The 12,764-nt window shown below is 42.2% G+C and overlaps 1 long non-coding RNA gene across 1 annotated transcript; it reads right to left on the minus strand.

Moving 5' to 3' along the window:
- Positions 1–1,553: 1,553 nt before the first annotated feature.
- On the minus strand, positions 1,554–11,496 carry LOC132346615 (uncharacterized). Its single transcript, XR_009496519.1, has 3 exons — positions 11,075–11,496; positions 2,806–5,393; positions 1,554–2,123 (listed from the first exon to the last, which is right to left on the minus strand). It is a non-coding gene; the product is annotated as an uncharacterized lncRNA (long non-coding RNA).
- Between the last annotated feature and the right edge of the window lie 1,268 nt (positions 11,497–12,764).

The following is a 12,764-nucleotide window of genomic DNA, read 5'->3' on the forward strand; positions in this document are numbered from 1 at the left end:
CCTGGTGCCTGAAAGGTTGGGGACCACTGCTCTAAAACACCAGGTTTGGCATCTTAGTTAAAACCTTGACCACTGGGCAAGAAATCTTCCTTATCATCCTGGCAACATTTTCCAGAACCCTGACTTAGAAGTTTTATGCCTCCATCCAGGCCTGTGGCTGAGCTGGGATCTGGGCATGCCCTGTGCTGTATTTTTCATGTCCATCCCCTCCTACTGGCTCTTCCTCTGGTCCTTAACTTCCTTGTTAATTTCCTGTCCCACTTTGCTCTCCCTCCGGAAGTCCTGAAATTGGCCCTAAATCTTCTGAAAAGCCAAACAGCTAGGTCACCTTTCAGGATACCCAAAGAAGCAAATATTAGCTTCTTTTATGAGGCACATACTCCTTTTTCTCTTTTTTTAAAAGTTTTTTTTTTTTTTTTTTTTAAGAGGAGTTTTAGGTTCACAGCCAAATTGAAATGTATGGAATTTTTCCATATATCCCCCATCCCCACACAAGCACAGCCTCCCCCCTCATCAGCATCACACCCAGAGTGGTCCATTTGTTACAATAGATAAACCTACACTGACATAATCACCTGGGAAGCCCCCAGCATAATCACCTAGGGTCCACAGACTACATTACAGTTCTGTCTGTGGATCTGGACACACGTATAATGACATGTATCTATCATTTTGATATCATGCATGGTGTTTTAACTGCTCTAAAAGTCCTCAGGGCTCTGCCTGTTCATCCCTCCCCTCAAGCCTTGGCAACCACTGATCTTTTTACTGTCTCCATAGTTTTACTTTTCCCAGAATGTCTTTATGTTGGGATCATAAGAGTATGCAGCCTTTTCAGATTGGCTTCTTTCATTTGGTAACATACATTTTAGTTTTCTCTATGTCTTTTCATGGTACACTCAGCTTTTAAACTTTTGTGCATACCATGTGAGATCCCAGGAAGCTGGTGTCTGCTCACTTGGCGAGCTCAGGGACTCTTGAGGTTATGAGATCACACAGATCAGACCAGTAGGTCAATACATTTGGGGTGCATGGGTGGGGAGAGCTTGGCTCAGACACCTCATTTTTCCAACTGAAAGATCTCCTACTCCTACTCAACTCTGTGCTGAAATTGACCTCAAGAGAAGAATAAATGCAATTAATTCCTTTTAGAGAAGATTAGTGAGTAATTGAAATTAACTTCTTCAGAAGGGTCCTCCTCCCAGTATCCATTATTAAATAGTAATAAACTTAGGAGCAGTGGTAATACAAGTAGTACAAGCCCAGTGATTACCACGTCAGTTAACCTGTACACTGTGTTATACAATTAGTATAACTCTTTAACATCTAATTTCTCACTTGAGCCCCTAACAGTGATGGTGTAGATGGCAGGAATGAGACCAACGAGTCCATTTTTCAGATGAGGAGGCTACGTTTCTCTGGGTCTATGGGATATAGTCCCCTTCCTGGGGAGCCAGGATCAAATTCAGGTTTTTAACCCTAAGTCCATTACTATTTCTAGTGTGTAGTTGATCTGGCTCTCATTTAATGAGCAATTACTGTGCTGTAGGGCCTGGGCTGGGGCACAGGAGAAGGGGATGCAGAGACATACACAGATGCTTCAGGAGCAAAGTACACACGTGCAAGCCCAGTCGTGGGGCTCAGAGGCAGCAGTCATATCCACCTTGCAGTGGGTGTCAGGGTAGGCTTCAAAGGAGAGGTGTCCTTGGACCTAGGCCCTGAGGATGGTCATAGTGGTCATTACCTAGCAGGATGTTTAGGCAAGCTCGTATCTGCAGGAAAATGTTTCATGTGCTAGCGTAAGACGGAAGAAGGTTTAGATGTTTGGATGGATGAGAAGGAGGCCTGAGAGAGCTGTGGTCACAAGGTTCTCACCTGTGCCCCTTCTCAGCCTCCTTCTCAGCCTTGGCTTACTGTGTCTCTGGCTCGAGTTGGTTTGTGTTACAGATAAGGCATGTTTTCAGCATCAGAGGAGGTGGCTGTGAGATCCATGGGGCTCTCAGAACGAGCCTCCAAGCTGGGTACCTCGGGAGGAAGCCATCCACCCATCCCTGAGCCTCGATGCGGTTCTCAGGATGAGCAGCTGACTCCTTAGCTGCTGGCACTGGCTCCTTTCATCTGTTCTGTGGAGGAAACAGAACAGAAATTGTTGGAAGGCCTGGTGAGCGGGTTGGGGCTGGGAGTGGGTGAGAGGGAGGAGGTGGTGGGGGTGGGGGAGGAATCAGAATTCAAAGCCAAGGCCCTCGACACGCTGCTCTGTGGCAGTTCATCAGTTTTCCCTCTTCCCACCCGCGTGGGAGCCCGTGTGTTCCTGCTCTTGCCTGGCCGCGGCCCCGCGGCATCTGTTAGCAATGAATAAAGACGGGGTGGTGGAGGCGGGGAGGGGGGTGGGGGCAGGAGGAAGGTCTACTTAAACAAAATGTGTTTGCTCACACACATAAAACCACAGGCCTCCTGGAAGCAAGCCCCCCATCTGGGCCCCCTCATTCTTGAATTTGTAATCAGGAGCATGTGATTGAAGGATTGAAGCCTATGCATTACCCAGAGGGCCTCTGTGTCCTTATTTCTTACATACGAGGGTCTGGGACACAGAGGGTTCTTAGGGCCTTCCCAGCACAGACATCCTGTGTCCAGCAGAGAGAGAGGCAGTGTGAGACCCTCCTGTTCTCACATGGGCATGGAGGGCTGTAGCACACACAGGGTCTCTGCCCAAGGAGGAAGGAGTCTGGGTCTTCTCTAGCTCTCGAAGGGTGCAGAAGGTACTTTGGAAAAGGGCTTCATATCACCCTCAGGGTAACATCTGACCTGCGTCTTAGCATTCAAGTCCTCCAGGATTTGATGTCTGCTTTTACATTATCCCCCATCCAACTGCATCATGTTTCCTTCAAAGCCAGAACCTCCAAGGAAATAAGAGTTAAGAAAAGTGCCAAGGAGCCACACACCAGAACTCAAGAGTTACTAAAATACTTCTGGGAGGCTGGACAGTTGAAAGTGGTCCTGTATACAGAAAGAAGAAAGGTTCCAAGTCTTCTTTTTAGCAAGTGTCCTCTCGGGAAATTACTGAGAATGGGCAAGACCCTGGACGCCTCCCACTCCATTTCACGTTCTTCAGGTCCTGTAAAAACATTAAATGGGAAAACAAAGCAACACCCTCCTCCCTTCTTCCTTCTGTGGATCTGAGGAGGTGGCATCCTTGTATGGGATGTTGTCTCCCGAACCTGCCCTGCTAGTTGCAGGGCTTGTGGCTGGTCTGACCATTCCCCTCCCTGCTCCCCCACCCCCAGTGGCTCCCACCAATGAGGAGAGTCAAGAAACCTTCCCACCTTGGATTCCCCATACTCTGATGCTCTGAAGACCATGTTCTGAGGGATTCTAGTCAATGTTTCTAATTTTAAGATCCTTCATTCTCATAGATGGGGCTTCCCGAATGGCACTAGTGGTAAAGAACTCGCCTGCTAATGCAGGAGACATAGGGACGTGGGTTTGATTCCTGGGTTGGGAAGACCCCTTGGAGAAGGGGCACGGCAACCCACTCCAGTATTCTTGCCTGGAGAATCCCATTCACAGAGGAGCCTGGTGGGCTATAATCCATGGGATTGCACAGAGTTGGACATGACTGAAATGACTTAGCATGCATGTGTGCATTCCCATAGATGGTGGGAAGGTGGGAGATAGGACAGAAGAGTAATCAGAAAGGACCAGATAAGTGGAGGGATTTAGCACCTGGAAGTCTTCCACACTTGCTTTAGACTAAGGGGAAATCCACTGGAAGGTGGGGTCAACACAGGACACAGGAAAGGTGTCCCCCTTGTAGAGGAGGCTACCAGAGGGTTGTAAAGGGACACGTCTACATCTGCATCCCATTGTTTCTGGGACCACCCTGACTGTGTGCTCTAGGTACAGCTAAAGGGTCATCTTTGTGAGCCAGCTAAATGACCTGTATCTTTGTTAAAAATTCTAAGATTGGCCAGCAGTGACCCACCCTGTGACCCTAGGAAGTAGCCTGTAGGTTTCCAAGTTTCCTGCATTTCTGTGAACTGGGAATTCCATTGCCCAGACTCCTCAGCAGCCTTGGGGATTAATGCAAGCCTTGTTCACAAATCTTGAAGAATCCATAAGGGTTTAGATCGATAATTAACAAGAAAGAGAAGGCATAAACATTTCAAAAATATATCAACTCCCAAATCTATAACAGCCAATAAGTCTAAAAATTGAGTGGCCACAATTGCCCTCAGTGACAGGAAGCCCATGCACTTTGAAAAGTAATTCTTCAAAAAGCATAAATTACCACTTGGGGAAACCTTCCATGTATGCCATGGCTATGGATTTATTAAGTGAAAATGAAACTTTTAAATAAATATCTGGAACAGAAAATGTATTTCCCAATCTCATCGGACCACAGAGGCGAGACTTTTTAAAGTACCATGTAGGCTGGACTCTGAGAGGATAAAACTGAGAACATGTCTGTAGAAGTCATTTTGCTTAGTCAGTAACCCCCCGTACAACCTTTCTCCCCAACTCTTCAAGCACCTGGAGTCTCCTGATCTTAACCAAGAGCAACGAGGGCACAGAAGTCCCCAGGTTCTTTCCCAGCCCCTTAGGGAATCGGATAGATTCTGAGGCATATCGCTTCCCTACAAAGATCTGGATCTGGAATTTCCTCTCAGGTGCTGAAGCCTCATACTTCACTTATTCGCCCTCCTAAGCAAATGTTGGGGCTCCCCAGGTGGCTCAGTGGTAAAGAATCCACCTGCCAATGCAGGAGGTGCTAAAGACATGGATTAGATCCTTGGGTCAGGAAGAGCCCTGGTGATAGGATATGGCAACCCACTCCAGGATTCTTGCCTGGGAAATCCCACGGACAGAGGAGCCTGGCAGGCTACAGTCTGTGGGGTCACAAAAGCATCGGACATGACAGCACACGCACACGCAAAAGCAAATGTTCCTGCCAGCTGTCTTCCCTGGAAGGGCAGACTAGGTCAGTGTCACTTTCTGCTTTTGGTTAGTTTTGTTGTGACTAAATTATCCTTGTAAGAGACCAGTGGAAAACAAAATATTGGGCTGGCCAGAAAGTTCATTTGGGTTTTTCCATAAGATGTTATGGAAAAATCTGAATGAACTCTTTAGCCAACCCAATACAACCCAGAAAGGACACACTGAAAAACTAACCAGCCTCACAAATGCGTGGTAGCATTTCCTGTAGTGTAGGCAGCAATACTCGGTGAGTGCTGTTTGTCTCTCCAGCAGACATTCCAGCCTTTCCTTTGTGGAGCTTCCCTTCTCCAGGTTTGGGTTCTTGGTGACATTAAATCAATCATGGTCATTCCTTTTCTTGTTGCTAAAGAATGATGTGAGAACTCAGGTCTAAGCTCCTCACAATGTGGCATTCCCTGCTGAATAAAAAAAAAAAAAAGATTGTAAATGGGCAGGAAGTTTACTTTCAAACACTGAGATATAAAATGATATTTTTTAGGATTTTGCAATAAAATTCTCTTTGGTCATAAGAAAAGCCTCAGGATATGGTCTTTTACTCCTGCTCGCAAGAATGAAGAAAGAGGCCTATTGGCAAGGATCCTATGATAGCAAAAGGAACCAGTGTTAGGATAAAGCTCAATCTACGGAAGGGAGAAGAGTGATGAGAAAGGAATTGGTCCTTGGTGACCTCCTAGAGGGACTAGGCTAATTTATTTTCCCATGGGAAGTTCAAGTTCTAATGGAGTCTTTTAAGAACCAGGAGAATGGAGGTATCTCATAGATTGTTGACACTTCCTGCCTGTTCCTGGACAGAGGTGTTAGGGTTGGGAATAATGTCTCTTGCACTACAAATCAACTTTTAACCTGGGAATGGAAATGAGAGGCCCAGAATCATTTTTAAAAAAAGGTCATCTCCCCACCAGCTAAAATTCTATTTAAATTCCTGCCTAGAATCCTCGTTGAATAGTCTCCTAGGAAATGCAAAATAATTTTACATAAGCGGAAAACCAATCAAAAAACTTTCATAGCCCTGAAACCTTTATAGATCATGGTATAGCTTATTTTTCTAGCATCCTGTTCTTATAAGAATGGTGATAGATGATTATTTCCTTTCTTAGTTTGAAGTAGTTATCATAATACCAAAGACTGGAATACTCTTTGTGTCCATTTTCTTTACAATTGTCAAAGAAAACACATTCTTGACACTTCTGATTTTCAGAGTGATAGATTATTCTGGATTTGTCCCAGCCAGTTCAAATCTTTTGAGAAGTGAAAATGCTCACAGTGGACTAGGTTCTCAAGAAAGGAGACAAATATACAGTATTGGAAGAAAACCTTTGTGGTTGTTCCATGAAAACACCATTAGTACATCTGAGGGTAATGTCGTTCCTTTGCTAGCAACAGGCAACATTAGCACTAAGTTCTTCTTTGTCATCTTTGCTTGGTCTTCCCTTGAGTTGCAGATCTTGTTTTCCCTCCCTCCCTCTAACATCGCTCTCTGTTAGCAATCAGTTTTTCCTCTGACCATATCTGCAATACCTTTGGCTAAATCATGAATGGAAAACTCTGAAGCAAGCTGTGACTTTTATTTCAGTTTGTTGGATAGTTTGAAGCCCTTTCTATACGTAAGATCCAGCGCTAGATACTCAAGCTCCAAAGTGAATTAGATGTAGTCTTTGTCTTCACAGTGCAGTAAGGCAGATATGTAAATTATGTGTCTTGTATACTAGGACATAGGAATATACACTGAGTCCTGGGAGCACAGAAAGTAGTGAAACCAGTTGGGGTAGGCTTTTGGTACAATCTCACAAAGGATAAAGTGTTAAAGGAAAACTTGACATTGGTCAGGAAGGAAAACAGAACTTCCTGGGTGCTCCGGTGGTTAAGACTATGCCTTCCAATGCAGGGAGTGCAAGTTCAACTGCTGGTTGGGAAACTAAGATCCTACATGTTGCAGAGTGTGGCCAAAAAGTAAACAAAAACTGAGTAAGTGTATCATCCAGAGTTCTGGGCATGCAGGACCTGTCTTAGACATTATTATTGAGTAAAAATCCACCCTTAAATGTTATGACTTAATTGTTATGAAAACAACAATAATAATTATTTTGATAATTAATTTGCAAATTGGACAGGACTCAGCAGGCATGGTTCATCTCCGCTCCATATGCCATCAGCTGGGGCAACTCAAGTAGGAGCTAGAGGATCCATTTCCAGGATGATTCACTCATCCATTCCAAGATGGATGACAGCTGGCTGGTAATGTTGGCTAAGAGCTCAACCAGGGCTTATCAGCTAGAATCCTCGGTTCCTTACTGTGGACTTCTCCACAGACTGCTTGGGCTTCCTCACAGCATGGTGGCTGAGTTCCAAGCATGAGCATCCCCCGAGAACAAGGAGAAAGGACAGCACATTTTTATTACCTAGCCATACAAGTTACGTAAGTTCTCCCACTGTACTTCACTGATCAAGGATGTCAGGAGGACTCACCTATTTTCAAGGGAAGGGGATATAAGCCCACTACTACAAGATGGAAGAACTGTCTGTTAGTCAAATAATAAAAATATGTGGATGGGAGATATTATTATAGCTTCTTAAAACATATACGTACAACCTATAATAAAGTCCCTATCCTCAGCCCCATATTTCTAGACAGCTCTGCCCTGCCGTCATGTTTCACTGATGGTCTTCACTGCTTTGTTTCTGTGACATTAACATTTTTCATCATTTTTTGTTCTCTATCTATGTGTGTATAATTTAATAACATCTTTTGTACTCCGTACTTGAGTTCGTTTTTTCTCTTTTTAAATTCTTTTGGAAGAAGTACTTCAAAAATTCTCATAGTGAGGGCCTATGGATGTTAAGCTCTTCTATTTTTTGACATTTGTATATGTGTCTTTATTTGGTCCTAAAAATTGTGAGCTATAAATAAAATTTTTTATTTTGGCCATTTTCCTGAAGCACTTTGAATATATTAACTCACCATTTTCTGCCTTCTACTGAGAAGTCTGTTTTAAGTCCTATTGTTAAAACTTTGTGGTAGCCTATCTTCTTTCTCCAGTTATTTTTGTAATTTTTCTCCTTATTCTTGATTTACCTGACATTTGCACATGACTATATTTTTTTATTATTCAGTAGTTGAAGTATATTTCTACCTACAAACTCATGTTTTCCTTGATTTCTGTAAGAATTTTGGTCATTTCCGTTTTCTTACTTTACTATCTTCTTTAAAAATACATGCTTGGTGAATTTTTTTCTAACCCTAGCTTTTATATATGTTAACTGATATCATAATTAAATTACTCTGCACTATTTTCCAAACCACTAATTCCTCTTTTACTGTGTCCTATCTAAAAATTCTTATTTTTTTTCTCCTTTTAGACTCTATTTTCCAATTCCTGTTCTGTCCAAATTCTGCCAATTTTTGCTTTGTATTTTTTGTTCATTTTCGTAGACATTCTTTATCTCTTTGATGTTCCTACACAAATTTATTTTGTAGTTTTTCTCAGACAATCCTGTTAAATTAATTTCCTTTGAGAAAAAGCAGTTTTTCAATCTATTAATGATTTTTGGCTGCCTTCCTTATCATAAGACTTGAGAGCATTTTCAAATTTAGTCTCATCAACTTTAAAGTTTATTTTCCTCATTTTTGTCTCTGTGTGTATCCTTTTTATTCTGTGTAGATTATAGATGCCACTTTGTAGCACTTCTGAACTTTCAGGCTGGCCCACATCCTCTCCAGTGGCAGTTTTTTGGAAATGTCAAATCCTGTTACTAAGCCAGCAGGTAGCTTGGTTCTACTTCTGATCTTTCCGCTCTCCCCTATGACCACAATCTCCCACAAGCAGAAGCTCTAGTTAGAACTAACAGTAGCTTCTTTTGGCCTTGCATCATGGTTGGGAATTTCCCCTATAGCACTTTAATTCAGATACTGAATCTAGCTTTAATCTCCCAGTTTGCAGGGAGGGCTTCAGTCCATCCTGCCCCACGAGAGCTGGATTATTGGCTACCACTACTTTGGTTTGGAGCATGACCCAGAAGCCTTGTGGCTTCGGCTCTATTCACTGTTGTGCATCTAAGTTCTATTTCAGTCCATGGTGATATTTGTTATGATTTTCAGCCCAACTCTGTCTTTTGGATTTCTTTTTATATTTAGTTTATCACTGGTATATGTTGAAAGCTGACAAAGTGTACTAGACACAAACTTAATCTGTCGTCTTTACCAGAACTCTGTCTTATTTTATAAATGGAGAACTAAGGCCCAGAAAGTGGAAGTGTCTTGTCTAAGGCCTTAGAGGGAGCTTATACCAGAGCCTAAGCAGATTCTTCGGTCTCCAGACTCTAAGCCCTGGCTGTTTTCACTGTCCCCGGGTGCTTACAAACTGAACAGAAGGGCAGGTCTCAGCACTGAGATGCTTCCTGCCTTCTTGCAGGTATGAATCAGGAGGCAGAGACAGCTGCTGGGGAGAATCACCTGATGTTTCCTGATAAAGTAAAGAAGATGTTTAACAAATTTCATCACTACCAAAGTCATGTCTGATTCAAAATCCTTTCTTTCAGCAAGGTGTCACAGTCTGAGTGAAACACCTTGTCCCACAGTGTATGGGGCTACGTGCAGCCACTGACCTTTGCGTACCACAACAATCGAAGCTCTAGAAGCATTACATTATAGGCACCTTCCTTATAAAGAAGAGAAAAAGGAGGAAAATTGATTTTCAATTTGAAATAGGCAAACATTCCATTGTATGCTGTACAAATAAATATAAAACGATTGTCAGTTGACAAGTGTCACTCAGAAGGAAAAAAAAATGTTCCATGTAGTATGTGTATGTGTGAGGAAACTATTTTTTTCAACAATTTTTCATTGCTGAGAATTCTCACTTGATCAGACACCCATTACTTATAATATTGCATGGTGTACAATTAAGGGCTATCAAGCTAAACTATTTCATTGCTTAAAAGTCTGTGGAGTTAAAATTATAAAGCAAATTTTTGATTGAAATAAATCAAGATTTGAAAAACTAAAACGTGAAGGTAGTTATTTTTCTCCCTTTCAATTACTTAAAATAAGTAGCTAAAAATATTTTTTCTCTGTAGCCATGGCAAACACACTGCAGGCTGAAAATGATGTTAGATTTTCTTCATGTTCCAGCTGGACTCCCTTTAAGCACTGAGATCTTTTTTATTTCTGCATCTATGTGGCTTGTTCTACGTCCATGTGACCACTTTTGCCCTAATCTCTATAATTCAAAGTTCCAAATGAAAAAAAAATCCACTCAGCAAGCTACTTTCACTTGCCCAAAATATGCATCGGAAGATGATTTGTTAAGTCTGCTCATACGACCCTTCAGCATCTCTCACCACCCAACAGCGGTATAACTGGGTATTCAGTAGGCTGAATGCCGGAAGGAAGGTGGTTGCAGATAAAGGGCAGCCACAGTCTCAAAGATTGTCATTACTGATCATACCTACAGGAAAAGGGTATTTCCTTGCTATATTCTAAGATTAACATGTGTAGCAATTGGCCAATATAAATAGGCCAACCAGAGGGTATTTAAAGGATCAAGTCAGTGTTTGTCTAATGCTTTGAAGATAAAGGTGAAGATAATAAGCAAATTCCTACTATTGGAAATAATCTAATAATTAACTTTAATAATTATCCTCATCCAACCATAAGTCAACAGTTGGTCTATTCAACTACACTGAATTTCATAGACTGTTGTGTGTGCTTCAGCTGCATTAGGGCTCGTTGTGAGTGGTAATGTGGACCAAATAACCATTTACAGCAAAGCCACCCTACTCATTCATCAGGTCTCATATCGACTACCTCTCTCACACCTTGCAATCAAGTATTAATAGCATAGAATAGTGAATTCACTCCGAGAGACTGAAGGGAGGCCACAAAGGGAAGAGGGCAGTCGAGCTCCCAGTATTTCTGTCTCCATGGTGTCAAGCAGTAAGTGTCTCCAATGAACCAGCTCATATCTTTGTGTTGAATTGACAGGTTGTTTTGACATGATTAGACACAACCAAACAAAGAATGAAAACAAATTGGTAGCTATGTTTCATAGTTCCTGATTGTAGGCACAGTGACCAAACACACCTGCAAGAAATCCTGAGCTGCAGGCGTGGATCCTGGCTTTGTTCAAGGTCTCCACTAACTCTCCCCTCCTTCATGTTTTTCCAGCTGAAGTAACCATGGGACGTATCCTAGTGCTGCCAGATCACAGAAGGAGGCTTATCTCTTACACGTCCTCTCAGAAATAATTGTTCAACTGCAGCTGCGGTGCTCTACCACAATCAATCTGGTACAACAGAATGATAGGGCCTTCCGTGTTCTAGCGTTGCTGTTGTTCATTCGACTCTTTGTGACCCCATGGACTGCAGCACACTAGGCTTCCCTGTCCTTCACCATCTCTCCGAGTTTGCTCGAACTTCTGTCCATTGAGCTGATGATGCTATCTAACCATCTCATCGTCTGCCACCCTCTTCTCCTTTTGCCTTCAATCTTCCCCAGCATTAGGATCTTTTCCAATGAGTCAGCTCTTCACATCAGGTGGCCAAAACATTGGAGCTTCAGCTTCAGCATCAGTCCTTCCAATGAATATTCAGGACTAATTTCCTTTAGGATGGACTGGCTGGATCTCCTTGCTGTCCAAGGGACTCTAAAGAGTCTTCTCCAACACCACAGTTCAAAAGCATCAGTTCTTCGGCACTCAGCTTTCTTTACAGCCCAACTCGCACATCCATACGTGACTACTGGAAAAACGATAGCTTTGACTAGACAGACCTTTGTCAGGCAAGTAATGTTTCTGCTTTTTAATATGCTGTCTAGGTTTGTCATAGGTTTTCTTCCAAGGAGCAAGTGTTTTTTAATTTCATGGCTGTAGTCACCATCCACAGTGATTTTGGAGCCCAAGAAAATAAAGTCACTTCGTGGCAAATCCGTGGGGAAACAATGGAAACAGTGACAGACTTTATGTTCTAGCATGGAACATACTAGGGCTTAGAGACTGGACCCGTAGGTAGGAAGAGATGATCAGATAGTCAGGAGGATTGATGCTCTGCATTCAGTCTAGTTTACACCTCTCAGAGCTTGAAAACCTTGAAGTTTAAAGATCAAATGGAATTGGGTGGCAGACAAAGAAGTACAACCTCACGTAACAGGGAATACATTCTGAGAACTTGGTGCTATAGAGATGAGTCCAAAAGAGTTTTGAATCAGTTCAGAGACAATACAATTATTATATGTTAAGATGAAAGCTGTTATGTTCAGGGATCTAGCCTTAATTCAGTGTTCCTCCAGATGGACTTCTTGGGGTCCCAATTAGAGAAAGGATCCAGGGTGAAAGGATTCTTGTCCTAATGGTAGCATCTCTTCTCTGATGCAGCAGGGAAATTCAGCTTTGTCTTGTGCCACCCCTGTTCAGGAAACAAGATGCTCTCTGCTTTCAACTATCCTGGGACACTCAGAACCATGCCAGAGTTTCATTCATTTCTTTATTAACTCATTTCTTGTTTCTACCTTTTCTTCTATAGGCTATTTCAATTAACTATACTTTAGGTTTCTGAATAATCTATATGATTTTATTTGATTTGTTTTATAAATTTTTCTCTTATTCCTGTTATTGACTTCACAACACTATCTCTTATTAATACTATTTTTAAGCTTAAAAATCCATTTTATTAATTTTCAATCTTTGCTTTTTCTGATGTATAAATGTAAAACCTTAAAATTTCCTCTGAGAACCTCTTAGATGCCAGATATTCAATAGAAGCAATCATATAACCCT

This window comes from Bos taurus, chromosome 11 (genome assembly GCF_002263795.3).
Source record: "Bos taurus isolate L1 Dominette 01449 registration number 42190680 breed Hereford chromosome 11, ARS-UCD2.0, whole genome shotgun sequence".
Lineage (NCBI taxonomy): Eukaryota > Metazoa > Chordata > Mammalia > Artiodactyla > Bovidae > Bos > Bos taurus.